We start from the raw sequence: 7638 nt of genomic DNA on the forward strand, positions 1-7638 counted from the left end.
TCAACCTTGGTGATCCTGCACCCCTAGGGACACGTGGCAATGCTTGGGGACATTTTTGTTTGCTACAGCTGGGAGAGAGGTGCTACTAGCATCCAGTGGGTGGAGGCTCAGGGTGCTGCTAAACATTGTCCAATGCACAGGACAGCCCCACAATGAGAATTATCTGGTCCACAGTGTCAGCAGTCATCATTATCCCTTAAGGAACTTTTAAGATTATTTTTTTCTAATTGCCCCTTTAATGAAATTTTAAAACTACATAGATACTGCCTATGTATCTGTTTGTGTGCTATAGGTATATGTATGCTTTATACATAAAAATAGTAAGATTTGGTTGGGTGTGGTGGCTCACACCTATAATCCCAACACTTTTGGAGGCTGAGGCGAGTGGATCACCTGAGGTCAGGAGTTCAAGACCAGCCTGACCAATACGGTGAAACCCTGTCTCTACTAAAAATACAAAAATTAGCTGGGTGTGGCAGCATGCACCTGTAGTCCCAGCTACTCAGGAGGCTAAGACAGGAGAATTGCTTGAACCCGGGAGGTGGAGGTTGCAGTGAGCTGAGATTACACCACTGCACTCCAGCCTGAGTGACAGAGGGAGACTCCGTCTCAAAAATACAAAACAAAACAGAAAAAAAGTAAACATGTTATGTGTCCATTGATGGATATGAATAGATAAACAGAAAGTGCTATTGTATGTGTGGAATGTTATACAGCCTTACATAGGAAGGAAATTCTGACACATGCTACAATGTGGCTGCATCCCGAGGACAGTATGCTAAGTGAAATAAGCCAGGCCCCAAGAGACAAATACTGTGTGATTCTACAGTATTTGTAGAATATTGTACGACGTACTGAGAGTAGTCAAAATCCTAGAGATAGTAAGTAGAATGGTGGTTGCCAGGGTCTGGGAGAGCGGGGAATGGGGAGTTAGTGTTGGATGGGTCCAGAGTTTCAGCTCTGCACGAAAGGAGTTCTGCGGATGGACCGTAGTGACAGTTGCACAGTCATGTGAATATACTTGATGCCACTGAGCTGCACATTTTAAAGTGGCTAAAATGGTAACTTTTATGTGTATTCTGCCACAATTTTAAGCAAAGAGTATTCCAACCCCTTAAGAATCAGTTCTTAGCCCCTGGGGGACTGCATCACGCCCACTGAGAATTCACAGCAGAGAGGGATCCTTGCACAGGACCCACGTGTGGATGTTCACAGCAACATGGTTGGAAGTGGTGACAGCTGCTGGCACCCTGGGAGTCCCTCCCTTTGATGGTGGGAGTTCTCAGGAAGAATGGGCCCACCTGGCCACAGCAGACAGAAGGGCTGGTGGAGAGATGCTATTGGTCATCTCTTAGAGGTGTCGTGACTGCCCCACAATCATACTCTGCAAGTTTTCAGAAAATCCGGGCTGGGCACGATGGCTCACACCTGTAACCCCAGCACTTTAGGGGGCTGAGGTGGGAGGATTGCTTGAGGCCAAGAGTTTGAGACCAGCCTAGACAACATAGTGATACCCTGTCTCTACAAAAAATGAAAGAGAATTAAATAGGCATGGTGGCAGGCACCTGTAGCCCCAGCTACTCAGGAGGCTGAGGTGGGAGGATGGCTTGAGCCCAGGTGTTCAAGGCTGCAGTGAGAACCACTGCATTCCAGCCCGGGGCCGGAGTGTTACAGTAGGTGGCTGGTCAGGTAGGAGCAGGGCAGGAGAGGATTAGCCCCAACACACACCAGGAGTGTCGGGCAACCATCAAGTGATGGTCAGGTGGTTGTTAACGAGCTCGCTAAAGTAATAATTGGTCACAGCTGGAATCAGGGAAAGACAGTCTCTTAACAGACAGAAAGTACCTGAAACTGGTGGTCAGCAGCTTCCCAATAAGATCTCAGGGGTGGGGAGAAGGAAAATAGGACCCCGGAGGCATGCCACCATGTAAAACCTCAAGTCAAGGGGCCAGGCCACACACTGGTCTCTCAAGTTGCCTGCTTGACCCTCTTCCAAGTGCACTTTCCTTCCGTTCCTTCCTGCTTTAAAGCATTTTAATAAACGTTCACTCCTGCTCTTTAACTTGCCTCAGTCTCTCCGCTTTATGCCCCTCAGTCAAATTCTTTCTTCTGGGGAGGCAAGAACTGAGGTACCTGCAGACCCATACAGATAACTACTACTGCTAACAAGATCTCAAAAAAACAAAACAAACCCATAAACAGCCAAATGAGCTTCCTCACTTCCTCTAGTCAGCAACTCAAACTGAATTTTTCAAACACATTTTGACACTGTCAAAATTCTGTTTTTGCCTTTGTTGCTTGAAACAATCTAGGAAGATGAGTCTTATTCATGGGAGAGCTAAACAGCATGCAGATGACTAGCTAAACGTTTCTGAGCCATTCTTTGACCATAAGTAAAATGTGCCAGGTGCACACGAAGCATCTTATGAGACAGTTACAAGCAGTGCCCCAGATGTGCACACAGCAGTATGGAGAGGTCTTAACAACACCGCTCAATGCCATTTTACATAAGGTAAAATAGATGCACACAAAGCAATTATAGGTGTTTTGCAAACCACCTACAAACAAAAGGATAACTCAAGCATGCCAGGGGGAAGAAGGTGAATGGGAAATGGAGATTAGAGGAATTAAATAGATTTATAAACACAAGCACAGCTGTGGGTTGCTCCCAAGGTGAAAAACAAAACAAATACACACACATAAAGAGGGAAAGTAGTCTATCACACAATGTGGCATACTTAAAAACACGCACACAAAACAATACTTACATATGTTATCCCTAATCATACAAAATAGAAGACATAGGAAACACATCTGGGCAGGTGACAGTGGCAGGAGGTGGGAGCGAAGGATAGAATGAAGTAGGATTAATACATAAATGAACAAATCAACCAAGGGTTAGAGCTTGTCTGAACCAATTATGACAACATGTTGTTGGAAGAATTTTTTTTTTTTTTTTTTAGAGATGGAGTCTCACTCTGTCATCGAGGCTGAAGCGCGGTGGTGCAATCTCGGCTCACTGCAACCTCCACCTCCCGGGTTCTAGCAATTCTCCTGCCTCAGCCTCCTGAGTAGCTGGGACTACAGGCACATGCTGCTATGCCTGGCTAAGGTTTTGTATTTTAGTAGTGACAGGGTTTCACCATGTTGCCCAATCTGGTTTTGAATTCCTGAGCTCAGGCAATCCACCCACCTCAGCCTCCCAAAGTGCTAAGATTACAGGTGTGAGCCACCACACCCAGCTGGAAGGATTTTTTTCTTTCTTTCTTTTTTGAGATAGGATTTCTGTTGCCCAGGCTAGAGTACAGTGGCATGATCATAGTTCACTGCAGCCTCCACCTCCTGGGCTCAAGCGATCCTCCCACATCAGCCTCCCAAGTAGGTGAAATTACAGAAGTGTGTCACCATACCTGCCTAATTTTTTACTTTTTTGGAGAGATGAGGTCCCACTATGTTTCCCAGGCTGGTCTCGAACTCCTGGGCTCAAATCATCCTCCTATCTCAGCCTCCCAAAGGGCTGGGATTACAAGTGTGTGTCACCACCCCCAGCCAACAGAGGAATTTGACTAACCCTACCTTCATTGCTCAAGGTCCGTAAAATGTCCAAATAGCCATAAAAGCATTATGGCTGATTCATCTGTGTTAGATAAAACCTGGTAGTTACAACCAACTGATACCCACTACATTGGCTGAAACTCATACAGGGCCACTTTCTCATGAAGAAAGCATGGGGGTGTCCCGGAGCCCTGAGGCTGGTGGGCCTTATGCCAGCTTGACTCAGAGGGCATCTATCTCTGTAACTTCTCTCAGTCTCCCTCTCTGCTCTCTGGGTCTCTGCTTTCTTCCCTCCATCTTCGGACCCGATTTCTCTGCTTTACTCACAGAATAATAGCCATCCTTTCTTGTGTAGACTCAACCCCCACCACCATGCTGCCATGTATTTGCCAGAATAAGTTAGAGCTTTATTCGTTGGCTTGAGACATTTCTATGAGATACTTTTGAATAGGAGAAAAGAGTAGAATGTAGAAAATAACGTAAAATAGAATCCCATTTTATAAAACAAAGAATAATAGAAAAATCCCAATCAATTTGCATATATTTGTGAGTCTGTATATATGTATCACATAAAAACACGGGTGCAAATATGAGCACAAAGCATGTATTGGAAAGAATACATGCTGAGTTGTTAACCTTGGTCTCTAGCACTGGGTCACAGAGATAATGTAGATAAAACAGCAAGGAAATAGGAATAAAGGAATAAGGAATGTACATCACTACATGTGTTCCTTCAGGTAAAATTATATATAAACAGGAGATTATGCAAAAGTTTAAGAAAGAGAGATAGAGAGAGAGACATAAAAGTGAAGCGAGATCAAGATTCAAAGCTTTATATATCACATTCCAAATTCCCAGGGAAGGACTCTGATTGGTCCACTTTGGACCAATCAACTGCGACCAGGAAGCACAGTCATTGGATATAAGTATTAACATATCTGTTCACACTTTATCTGTGCAGCTAGGAGAGGAGGAGAAACGTCCAGAAACCTGGGGGGTAGGGGAGCTAGTCACATGAACCAACAGTTTCCACTAGGTTTTGCTTTTTTCTCTGAATTCCTAGGAACTTTAAGAGAAAGGGTTGGAAGAGGAAGGGAGCATAAACCAAGTAAGATCTCAGGGGAACTTAGAAACTAAGCCAGTGTATAAGGTGGGGACAGTACACACAAAGATTCTGTGACAAGGCCGAGACTGGAACGATCAGGGGTCTTGAAGTAATTTCAGGTGGCTGGAGAAATACTGAGAGATGGGAGGAGAAAATACTGAGAGATGGAAACAGAAACATGCTGATCATGAAGGACCCTGGGCATCCCTGGTGAGCAAAGTATTCAGCAAGTTTATGGGCAGATCACATAGAGTCTTACAAGCATCAGAAGGATTTGGCTTTTCCTGGAATGACATGGAAGCCGCTGGAGGGGTTTTGTTTGTTTGTTTTCAGAGATAGGGTCTCACTGTGTTGCCCAGGCTGCAGTGCAATGGAGCAATCATAGTTCACTGCAGGCGTGAACTCCTGGGTTCAAATCATCCTCCCCACTCAGCGTCCTGAGTAGCTGTGACTACAGGCATGCACCACCATACACCATACCCGGCTACTTTATTTTTTTATTTTTTCTTTAGAGACAGGGTCTCACAATGTTTCCCAGGCTGGTCTGGAACTCCTGGGTTTGAGCAATCCTCCCACCTCAGCCTCCCAGAGTGATGGGATTATAGGCATGAGCCACCGTGCCCAGCCAGATTTTGAGCAAATGTGGGACACAGTTCCACCTAGGTTCTAACAGACTTCTCTGGCTGCTGTGCAGAGAAGAGGCTGCCCAGGCAAGGATAGAAACCAGGAGACCAGTGAGGTGACTGCAGCAGTTGAGGTGAGAGATGGTGGTGGCAGCGGACACCAGATTTGGGATGCTTTTTAAAATTAGAGCCCACAGGATTTGTCAGTGGACCATTTGTGGGGTGGGACAGGAAAAGAGGCTCAGGAAGGAAGCACCATTGCATTTGATCCCAACACTCAGCCAGGCTGGACTGAAAAACAGATTGAAGTTTGTCACTTGCTTATCTCGAGGAGTTTCCAAGATGAGAGTTTCAGACTGTCACCCCAGAAATACAGTGAGGCCATTAGCTCCCCATCTTAATCAGATCTCTCCTATCCTATTAAGCAATTTGGAGTCATTTCTGGGGAAGATTCTGTTATTTACCTAAATCTCCGGCTGCTTCATTTAGGCCTGGTGTTTAGGCGGAATGCAATTAACACATTCCAAACCTGGTTTCCCCCAAAATCCAATCAACTGTAACTCATTTTCAAATCACACTGCTTTCTCTAATTGTGAACCTCGGCCTCCGCAGAATAGTGATTTAAGTCAATTATTGCATCGCTTGTATGGAAATTGTGCTATTTATGTTGGCAGCTCCCCACATTACTGATGAGCTTCCTCGAGCTAATGGAATAATGAAAACACAAAACAGATTTACCATTCTTAATAAGAGAAAGAGATAATGAAGGCAAATTAAAATGGAAGCTCAGATCTGCATGGAGAACAGGTAATGCAGTTTCTTCTTTGAAATTAACACTCAAATTCTCAAATGCCCGATGGCAGGGAGGGGGAGACAAACTCAAAATTCCATTAGACACAAGTGTGCCCCTTCGGCTTGGTTTTGAAGATTGTGGTCCTCCCTGGCACTTTCTGGAGGGTAGATATGGGACGCTGTCAGCAGCTATTCCTCCTGGTGCAACAGCCCACACACTCACCTCCTCCCCCGTTTATGAGCGAAAACTCGCTTTCCACCAGACACAACGTTCAGCTGTCTTGTGCCTTAGGTCATTAGATCTTCTGCAAATTCTCTGCACTCAGTAGTGTTATCATTATTTCACAGAAGATCCAGTTAAATCATTTATTCAAGGCTTAGTGCTGCATGTGAATCCAGCCCAGGGTCTCAACAGATTGTTGTCTGGGGCTGGCTGATTCTTTGTAGTCGGGGGTGGGGTCTGTCCTGTACATTACAGGATTGTTGGCTGCATCCCCAGCTTCTACTCACAAGATACCAGTGGCAGCCCCATATCCCCGTGATGACAACCAAAGATGTCTTGAGACGTGGTCAAATGTTCTCTCCGCCAGGCGCGGTGGCTCAAGCCTGTAATCCCAGCACTTTGGGAGGCTGAGGTGGGCGGATCACAAGGTCAGGAGTTCGAGACCAGCCTGACCAACATGGTGAAACCTTGTCTCTACTAAAAATACAAAAAATTAGCTGGGCGTGGTGGGGCACACCTGTAATCCCAGTTACTTAGGAGGCTGAGGCAGGAGACGTGCTTGAACCTGGGAGGCAGAGGTTGCAGTGAGCTGAGATAATGCCACTGCACTCTAGCCTGGGTGACAAAGCAAGACTCTGTCTCAAAAAAAACAAAAAAAGTTCTCTCCGAGGCATAATCAACCCCGGCTGAGAGTTGCTGGTCTAGGCTGTGTGCCCATCAATCACCCTGCACAGCCACTCTTGCTGGTGCAAGCAGCAAGAGGCTAAAAGGCCAGGAAACCTGCATCCTGGATCTGCCCCCACCTCATAGCATGGCCCAGGAAAAGTTACAGTTCCTCGTGGGGCCTGGGTGTTCTGACCTGCCAAATGGGTGAGATGGCACTGAGACCTGGAACCTGACTTGGATCAAGAAGTTTGGCCAAGATCATTGAAGACCTTGGTCAAGTGAGAAGCAGCAGGCTGGGAGGGCTGGTCACAGGGGGAAGGGTCAGAGAGATGCCAGGGCAGGCAAGCCAGAGGGTCTATATTGGCAAGAGGCTAGGTCAGCTGAGGTCAGAGGGGCCAGAGACCAGCACAGACCACAGCTGACTGCAGTAGGCCAGAAGAGCTGAACCTCCACTTCCCTCCTTCTTCCTCCTCTGCACCAGGCACCTGGGGTCGTACAGCTCATTTTCCTGTGTTTTTGCTGTGCACTTTCCCATTTACTATGAATAGATGCTTCTGAGCCCAATTCTGGGACTAATAAGACTCAGACTGATGATGATAATAAATCTAAAAGTGATAGAGATATGAAATGCTGTGCAGAGCCCTCCACTGGCATCATGGCCTGCATCCCAGCAG

Source organism: Callithrix jacchus, chromosome 5, assembly GCF_049354715.1.
Source record: "Callithrix jacchus isolate 240 chromosome 5, calJac240_pri, whole genome shotgun sequence".
NCBI lineage: Eukaryota > Metazoa > Chordata > Mammalia > Primates > Cebidae > Callithrix > Callithrix jacchus.